Raw genomic sequence first — 10,162 nt, 5'->3', positions numbered from 1 at the left:
CATCTAGTTCTGGGAGGACGTTATATGATGTCCTCCAGAACCACATCCCCTGTGGAGCGCATTCTGTGAGCTGTGTGATTGCTGTGTCAGTTGGACACAGCTGATCACATGACATGGTAAGGGGCCAATCAGAGTGCCCTTTTACCCACTGTGTCCAATGACACAGCTGATCACAATGTACAGTTGCCAGTTATGGGCTGCACTTTCCTCAAGCTGTCACAACAAAGAGGAGAGCCAGTAATTGGCAAGTGTATTTAAAAATACAGAGGCAGTCCACTGCAGCCCCCAGCCCTAACAGTGTCCATCAGTGCAATCCCAACAGTGTCCATCAGTGCTGCCAGAGGCCATCAGTGCCGCCAGTCAGTGATAGTGCCTCCCATCAGTGTCCATCAGTGCCTCTAGTCAGTGCCTATGAGTGCCACCAGTCAGTGCCCATCAGTTCCACCAGTCAGTGCAGCCTACCAATGACCTTCCATGCCACGTATCAGTGCCACCTATCAGTGCCCATCAGTGCCGCAAATCAGTGCAGCCTATCAGTGCCGACTCATCAGTGCCACCTCATAAGTACCCATCAGTGCAGCCTATCAGTACCCATAAGTGCTGCATATCAGTGTCCATTAGTGCAGCCTCATCAGCGCACATCAGTGAAGGGGAAAAATTACCTGTTTGCAAAATTTTATAGCAGAAACTAAAAAAAAACCCTTTTTTCAAAATTATTGGACTTTTTTCATTTGTTTAGCAAAAAATAAAAAACCCAGTGGTGATTAGATACCACCAAAATAAAGCTCTGTGTGTCTAAAAAAGAAGATCAAAATTTCATGTGTTTAGTGTTGCATGATCGCTCAATAGTCATTCAATGTGCAACAGCACTGAAAGCTGAAAATTGGCCTGGGCAGGAAGGGGCTGAAAGTGCCCGGTAAGCAAGTGGTTAGTTAGTTAGTTAGTTATAAGGGGCAACAAACTCACTTTCCAGCAGATATTCTTTTCTTTTACCCACTCACAGACATACAATTAGATTTTCTTTTTTTTTATTTCAATAATTTTTATTATTTTTAAGAGAACGTACACAAACATAGTGGGGTTGGCACATGAGTGCAATATTCCCCCTTGCACAAAAAAGGATGCATTATATAAGAAAAAAGTTAGAGAAGGTGTTAGATACATTTCCCATCTTTGCTTATAAACGAAATATTTTTTTAATGCAAACACTCTAAAGCAGCCATTATCAACCAGGGGTCCTCCAGAGGTTCCATGAGCTGTGAATGATTCACCTCCCAGTTGATAGGATCTTTTAAGCTGACTGTGAGGACAGCATTCTGACCACTGACCATCAACGTAAGGTACATTTGTACTACTGACTGCTGATTAATTGGTTTTAGAAGACTTGGTAATTAATTTAAGGGTTCCTTGGGGAAAAAGAGTTTAAAATTGTGCACACATGCTTAGTAATCTCCATTACCTTTTGCATTATCATTATTTTTTGTTAATTATTGTCATCTTTCCTTTTCTCTTCATTAGAAGGAGGTGATGAGGATGTGCTACCACCTAAGGGAAGAAATTGAATAATTTCCTTACAGAAAGTTCTCTGCTGGAATGTTTTTTTGTTTTTACCAGGAATCAGACAGGTGATAGGGCAGTTCTATCCCCACCCAAGCCTCCCTCCTGCACAACTATGAGCCACCTGCTACCTATCTCAAAAATGCAGCTGTCAACAAATTAGAAAGACGAACACAGGACAGGACAGGACAGAATAGGATAGGATAGGATTGGGGGGGCTACATTGTTCTGTGCAAGAATTTGCTCTGCCATTTATGGACTCTCTAGTTGAATTGGCCAAAATTCAATCTGTGGGTGTCTGTGCTGGCTCCTCCCAGCTCAGTATACCTCGAAGTAATGATTGAAGCAGCCGGGTGTAAAGTTGTTGGTCAAACATTGACTGCAGCCAGTCAGGGTAGTCATTGTTCAGGTATTCTGATAACCGTGGTCACCAGCTGGCAGACTGCAACAGCCAAAAGGAAACATTCATCCATCCATGTCATTCAGTGTGGATAGAGGAATCTGTTGGATTCCTTTTGTTCAACCCATGGGCTGAGCAAAAGAAAACTTTGTGAGTATGGCCAGCTTAAGAGGAAAGTGTGAAAAGCTTAAGCCCTCTGGGCTATAAAGCCAGAGAAGCTGAAATGAAAAGGTCATAGAAAATCCCAGGTCCTGCACTATGCTTGCAAAACAGATTGGAGACCTTCTGCAAAAAGCCACAAGAAACAATTTTGCATCCACGCACTATTTTTAACTTGAAATTTCAGAGTGTGTGCATTAAAAAAAAATCTGTATTATATAGTATTGCTGTCATAACTATTTTTTTCAGCTGAGTTTGTCATGGCTTTGCCTCTCTCTCTCAAGATGTCTGTAAAGAACCCATCAACATTGTACAAGACAGTTGATGAGTTCATTCTCCATTGAATGCTGGTTTCTGGCACTAATAACATTTTCCAGAGCATTTTTTTTTTTTGTTGAAAAAAATATACTTCGTTATATAAAAAGTATAAAAAAACAAGATACTTTAGTCAGGATATGTTCCACCCTGTACTGCGACACATAAATACATAAATACACCACATAACAATACAGTTCCAAGCATACAATAAATACATTCACTCAGTGGTATGATGCCTAACATGGTGTGCGGAGCAAAACGTTCGCCATGCATGACACCGCTTACACCGAGACTGTTTGTGGTCCCCTAAGGTTCCACCGGTGGCGCGATGCCAGATGTGCAGCACCTTAGTTAAACCCCTGTTCCACACATCCCACATGGCGCCGCAACATAAACCATAGCATACAAAACATTATCGACTGTACAAAAACAAGTCAAATAACCATTGGGTGTGATGGAGGGGTAGGAAGGAGGGCAGAGGGAGGGGAAACAGAATTCACAGGCCCGAAGCTTTATTGAAAGGACAAAGACACGCAAGGGAAAGTAGGGGGAAGGGGAGATCTTCAGGCGTCCTCTTCCTCCTTAAAATCCATCAAGTTATAGTCTCAGCAAACTGTGGACCAGTCTGCGACAGTCCTCAATGGACATCCTCTCCCGCTGGTGGATAAGGCGCTTCCTAGTGCACCATAAAGCATCCTTGAAACAACACAGCACCTTCCAGGTGCCGTCAATGTCCTCCAGGGTAAAAGTCCCACAGAAAAGTCCCTTCAACACACTGAATCACTGTGTGATGGTTGTGTCAAGGTCCTACCTTTCCTCAGAGTTGGTGCTGCTCCATGTGCTGGCATCTTAGGTTTTTTTTAGCCCTTTATGCTTTCATGCCTCTGCGGTCCCTCCTCCAGAGGTGTGTGGTTGATCACATTTAAGCCTGTTGTCTGCACTTGCTCTTTGTATTTGTGTCCTGTATGATTGTGTTGCAGCAAGCTCTGGTTCTACTCTCGTTGTTCTCCTGGAAACCGACTCGGCTTTGACTAAGACTATTCTCTGCCTTATCCCTTTATCTGACCTCCCGTTGCTGAACCCGGCTCGTGACCTGTGTATTCTTGCCTACCGTCTTGTACTGTAGTCCCGCTGTTATCGACCTGGCCTGTCCGACTACGCTATCATTTCCCATTTGGTTCCCACCAGCTATACGCCACTGGCGTTGGCCATTACCGCAGCTGGGGTTACTCGGGGGCCGCGACCTGGTCCCTGGCTGCGTCAAGTCCATCCCCACCATCAGGGGCCCTGGTGAAAGGCAGCCTTGGGCTTAGACTCCGCGCCCTGAGGGACTCCGGTCTGTGGGTGGTGGCTGTCGTCAGTCGGTGCGTGACCCTACCATTAGGCCTGCCCGTCCATTCCACCGCTCCTGCCCTGACAGGCTGCCTGTGGCACAAAGTCTTTGAGTTCTAGTTCCAAGGCTCTCAGCAGGTCCTGAGCAAAAGAGCACTCCCAGAAAATGTGCTGAGCCGTTTCTTCCTGGATGATGCAAAAAGGGCAGTGCCTGTATCTGCTCAGGTTTCTGGCATGTATAAATGCCCTGAGTGGCAACCCCCCTTGGATCACCATCCATGCCAGGTCCTTGTGCCTGTTGGTGAGTCTCTTTGAAGAAACATTCCTCCAGACCGCCTTGCAAGTGGCTGAAGGCAGGCCTGGAACCAACTCTAAAATGTCCTTTGCTCTAATTAGCTTGTAGATTGTTTTTGGCTTCCACAAGTTGGGCTTGATTCCATGTAGCCACTGCTTCTTGATAAAGTTAAGTGTCCAAGTAATATCAAGGAGTATCCCAGTTGTAGGGGATGGAACTGTTCCATTTGTCCCATCCGAGGGACCTCCAGAGGGGCAAAAGGAAAAAACGTGACATGGAGTTTCTGCCAGAGTCTATAGTCTGGTTCAGCAGAGTCCTGAGGATGTTGCAGGCAAAGAATACCCTCAGTTGAGTGGTGATGTCAGGCACGCCCTTACCGCCCTTGAGGGGCTCCTTGAACATGACTGCCCACTTCACTCTGTCCATCTTGGAGCCCCAGATGAAGTAAAACACCGCCCTGGTGATGGCGTTGCAGGTGTTGACCTGTGGGGGCCAGGCCTGGGCGAGGTACTGCAACACAGGGAGAATCTCGCTGCAGAGCACCATTGTCTTCCCTTCGATTGTAAGTTCTCTGAGGCTCCAAAGTCCAAACTTTTTCTTCATCTTCAACAGTCTCTCGTCCCAAGACTTCAGGTCTCTGCACGCAGCACCAAGCCAGACTCCTAAAATTTTGATGATGTCTGTCTTGATGCTGAAAGGGATGGATGCAGAAGGCAGGAACCACTTTCCAAAGAGCATGACATCTGACTTCCCGCAGTTGACTTTTGTCCCTGAACCTTGGACGAAGTTCTTGCAGGTCTGGACAAGCAGGTCGATGGAGTGCTGATCAGCACAGAACACCATCACGTCATCCATGTAGAGCGAGCACTTCACTTCCTTTCTGTCTGGTTCTGGTACGGTGATCCCTCTGATCTCAGGATTCCATCTGATGCATTTGTCAAAGAGCTCTACACAGCAAACAAAAAGCAGAGGTGAGAGAGGGCAGCCTTGTCTGACCCTGGAGGGGACCGGGAAGGGGTCAGTTTTCCAGCCATTCACCAACACCATACTACAAATATCAGTGTACATAAGGTCAACATACAAACAAAACATTTTCCGAAGAACAAACCTGCACAAGGCTCTGCACATAAACCCATCAGAGACATAGTCAAAGGCCTTTTCCTGGTCAAGGCTGACCAGGGCCACGTGCACACAGCGGTCTTTGATTAACTGGACCAAGCACGAGGCTGTCTGCAATCCTGCAACCAGGAATGCTGCAAGTTTGATCTGGGTGGATGATCTGTCCGATGACGGCCTTCAGACTGTTGGCCAGAACCTTAGCGAGGATCTTGTAGTCCACATTCAAGAGAGAGATGGGACCAGGGGTGGACTGACAACTCATGGGGACCCAGGTAATAGGGGATCATGGGGCCCCTGTGTCCTTGCCCAAACTCAAAAAAGCCTATGAAAAAGGTACCAGGGGCATCTCATGGGGCCCCCTACTGACCCCGGGCCCTCGGGCAGTGCCCGAGTTTCCAAATGGTCAGTCCGCCCCTGGTTAGAACCTTACATCCTGGATGGGATGCCAATTTTTCAAAACACATCTCTCCCCCTTACGCTTATATAACATCGTGATCATCCCTTCCCTCAATTAAGGAGGCATTCTGCCCTCCACCACCATCTCCTCGTACAGCTAGAGCAGGTCTGGGCCCACAAAATCGCACAGCGCTACATAGAGCTCCGCTGGGAGACCGTCACAACCCGAGGTCCTGCCCCGCCTAAAGGATCTGGCGGAAGAGTGCAGGTCCTCCAACATCAAGGGAGCATTGGTGGCCGGCAACCCTGCAGGATCAATAACGTTAGCGATACCTGACAAGAATCTGTCAGCCACTGACGTGCTTGTTTATTTAGGGGAATAGAGGTCGTTGTAGTATTTTCTAGAGCTATTGCCAAAACTGATTTCTCATGATGCTCTTTGATCATGGACTTTGGCACTGGCGTATTAGGCTTAAAATGTGTTGCCTAAAATGAGGTGTGAACTAACAGCTCCTCCTTTGTCCCAGGACACACTCAGCTGGGAACAGGAAGTGAGAGTTCCAGGACTTTGTCAATCTTTCTTTTTTATACTGGATCAGTCTAGCAATACTTTATTGGAACTGTGGTGTACCGAACAGGGGCGGACTGACAACTCATGGGGCCCCTGGGCAATAGGGGATCATGGGGCCCCTGTGTCCTTGCCCAAACTCAAAAAAGCATATGAAAAAGGTACCAGGGGCATGTCATGGGGCCCCCTACTGACCCCGGGCCCTCGGGCAGTGCCCGAGTTTCCAAATGGTCAGTCCGCCCCTGGTACCGAATGCCATGGGAATGATACCATCATAAACAAACAGGAAGATAAAATATGCACCAGATTTTCATTGCATGCCCTGCTCTATTCAACTATACCAGCCTTTCTCAACCTTTTCAACATGGAGAAACCCCTGAAATATCTTTCCAGTGTCAGGAAACTCCCGCTAAAAGTTACTATATCTACAACTCATGTTTCATTAGTGTTATGGTCAGTGGGAAGAATGCTCCTTACATTTGCAATGATTGGGAAGAATTACCCCCTTACAGGTAACTAAAAGGATCAATGGGACAGTGGGAACTTATTTGAGAGGCAGAGATAGCTCATTGCTCAAGGAACCCCTAGTAACCTCTAGAAAAACACTAGGGTTCCATTAAATGGTTGAGAAACCCTGAACTACACTATTAAGAAACCCAATGACAAATTAGCTGCAACTTAAAACAAAGACAGCTATTCTTTACATTATATATAGGTTTTTTTCTGCTAGCACATAAAGTTCTTTTTCAGTTCACCATTACTGTAGATGCTTTCAGATGTACAGAATGCAATGTTCTTTTACCTGGCAGCACCTTGAATAAAATATGCTAACTGACATAAAAAAAAACTATCAATAGAAAAATGCATTTACCTTGTATTCTGGCTTCTCACACAATATATTCCCATCACACATGTTCCTGGGCAAGGCCTAAAATATGCATTGTCATAACAAGTACTAGCAGGTTAAAGTAGAAATATAGGCAAAACTTTTTTTTCTCATTTATAATTGAGCAAGGGAGGATAACTGCTGTCAGATTTGTTTACGCTATCTGTGTCCCATTGTGGAGATTTTTCTTCACTTCCTGTCCCATAGCTAAATAGGCAGTGAGAAGAAATCCATGCAAATTAAGAGAATTCCTTGGGACCCCCAGGTCACCAGAACTAGTGTCCACATTGGAAGATTTCTACTCTATTACTTTTCTGGGGACAACCCAAAATTTGGGATTTTCTTTTACTTTCACTTTGATGATGATAAACAGAACAAATAGAGAGGGCGAATTTCCCTACATTTTTACTAAACCCAGGACCCTGCATTCACTATATCTGGTCTCCCACAGTACACAGAACAAGGAAATGCAATTATTTTTGTTTTCTCATTAGCAGTTAGAGCAGTCTTGTGAGTTCTATCAGTGTCCAGCTGAGCACTGATTAAAGCTTGTAGGAGTTTTCATTCTCCTCTCACTCCCCTATGAGATTGCATGACCCCTGACCCTCTGTCTGGACAGGGCTGATTGGCCCTGTGCTGGTCACATGCACCCTCCCAAGAAGAATTAAAAACTCTCTATCAGTATACAACAAAATGAGCATGTGCACAATGTCCCCGAGGCTGTGTTCTATCAGAAGATGAATTGGGGAACATGGAAGAAGGGGAGGATCAGAGAAGACAGGATCAAACATCTATTTTGCACAATGCAGAGGATTAACCCCTTAGGTTCCACAGTGAGTATAACAAACACCCTGCACCCTATGAGGACATGCTTAGCACGAAACGCGTCAGAGGGCTACAGCATCTGGAAATCTAGCCACCACTGGTGGCCATCCTGAATTTTTGGTCAGTATTGTTTTTGTTTATTATCACTTTGAATTAAAGTTCATCAAGGCAATATTACACTATGTGGTGTCCCTTATTGGGCTCTCTTTGGGAGCACCACCTTCTGCAGCGCCTGCTTTAAAGGGGGACCCCTGATGTCTGTGATTGCTTGATGAGTCTTGGAATCCTATCATTTCGGGGAGGCAGAGGACGATGTGGAATGCAGCCTGACCAGAATGCTGATGACCTAGGGGTTTGATGAGAAAGGAAACTTCTTTCATGCGTATTTAATACGCACTTCTGGTGAGTGCGCATTCTATTTATCTAACAGTCTTCACCTCTGGATTGTTTATTATCACCACAGACAGGATCCTGCAAGATTTATATGATATATACCTTGTGATCTGGACATTTTACTCTATTGTGATTATCAATTATATTGCACACTGTGCCTTTCATAACAGTTTTGTATATTGCTCATAACATTTCAGTTGTCATTTGCACTATATTCCCTAGCCCTGCACCTTTTTTTTTTTTTTTTCCAAAAAAGTTTTTTATTGAAGTAAAAGGCATTTTGGATCATAGGCAGATACGGAACACAGTCCGCAAACATACAACTGTTGCAATCTCCTGTGACGCAGACGGGTAGTCAGACATGCATTTGAAGTATACATTAAACAGAAACAGGAGATCACGCTACCCAGTAAACAAAGTATAACAACAGATTAGCGAATATGGATGGTAAGCGATATAAGTATAGAGGATGTAAGCCCTGCACCTTTTTATCTCTTTAGTCTTTTGGAAAGGTCTGTTGGTTACCTTTTTGGTGTTCTGGCGGCTTTTAAATTTCATTTGAATATGGTACATTTAGGTAGCGCTCGCTATACAGTCTATATAGAGTATAACAAACATGCTTTGCTGCATATACAGACTGATTTTACTGTTGTGGGTTTAGTAACACTTTAATGGGGGCTCAGACAGCAATAAATACTAACAAGAGTTGGAATCCATCATCACTTTATCCAAAACTAAAACAAATGTTTTGCCTTTAGTTATACTTTAAAGCAATTCTAAAGGTACATTTATTTTCTGTAAAATAACACGTCATACTTATCTGCTGTGTGCAGTGGTTTTGCCACTGAATGAAAAACCAGACTGAATGGATGCATAGATATCTGTGATCTATAGAGTCCTAACACGGTGGCTGCCATACGGACTCCCTTCAAGGAACTATCCATCCCAGGAAGGGTGACTTTGTTTCCTACTAGTCAAGCAGGTAGTGATTTGCACACGCCACTCATACCTAGATGACACGGCACTTCACACTAAGGATACCACAACACCATATTCATTCACTGATCCCATGAGGATTTCTTTGTGCTCATCACTGAGTGACATATATTGAAGTCACACATATCCATTCCAGTGACCGGCCGAGGAGGCCATGTTTCATCCTGGTTGATTCCAGTGCCTTATTTTGTTGCCACTTTGACACGTGTGTACTGACTGCTTGCTTGCATCTATTACCAGGAACTGTTTCACCAGGAGACCTTTCCCACACCTGGGTTTGTGATTATTTACATCCTGTGATAGATTCGGATGTATCCGTTCCAGCATAATACATGTACTTGGTCTTGTTGCACTGAAACCGTTTACCTGGTTGATATACATATATTTATCCCGGTGGTGCACCCCGATGTGTTTGTTGTCTTGGCAGAAGACTACATAGTCATTGCCTATTCAGCATATTATGCATTTTGGCCTAGCCATGCTGTCTCTAATTTTTATTTTTGTTTTTAGGTTGTATTGTCCCATTGTCATTGAGTGAGGTGATGGCTACTATGCAGTCTTTATTAAACTATTTGGTCCTGCAATTTTGCTATTAAAAGTATTACATGATTACATTTTGGTGTACCGCCTTGTCCTTTATGTAACCGCTTTTTTGTGAATGTTTTGCACAGAGCAGCCTGGATCCTCCTCTTCTCAGGTCCCTCGCAGGCTCATCTTGCCCCTCCCTCCTGTCAGGTGCCACCACAGCAAGCAGCTTGCTATGGGGACACCCGCTGCTCTGTGTTTCCATTCACAGAGGGAGCTGCAATTTGGCCCCACCCCTCTCCTCATTGGCTGACTGTCTGTGATTGACAGCAGCAGGAGCCAGTAGCTCCCGCTTGCTGTCTGAGCCAAAGAGGAGGCAGAGCCCTGTAACAG

The 10,162-nt window shown here is 45.0% G+C and overlaps 1 pseudogene; it reads right to left on the bottom strand.

Annotated features, from left to right (window-relative positions):
- Nucleotides 1-2,997: 2,997 nt before the first annotated feature.
- LOC149457754 (uncharacterized) lies at nucleotides 2,998-4,799 on the bottom strand (annotated as a pseudogene).
- Nucleotides 4,800-10,162: the final 5,363 nt, after the last annotated feature.

This window comes from Staurois parvus, unplaced genomic scaffold (genome assembly GCF_062004578.1).
Source record: "Staurois parvus isolate SC_StPar_1 unplaced genomic scaffold, SC_StPar_1.0 ptg000303l, whole genome shotgun sequence".
NCBI lineage: Eukaryota > Metazoa > Chordata > Amphibia > Anura > Ranidae > Staurois > Staurois parvus.
Note: the sequence above shows the minus strand (reverse complement) of the source record. Positions and strands in the feature narration are given on the sequence as shown.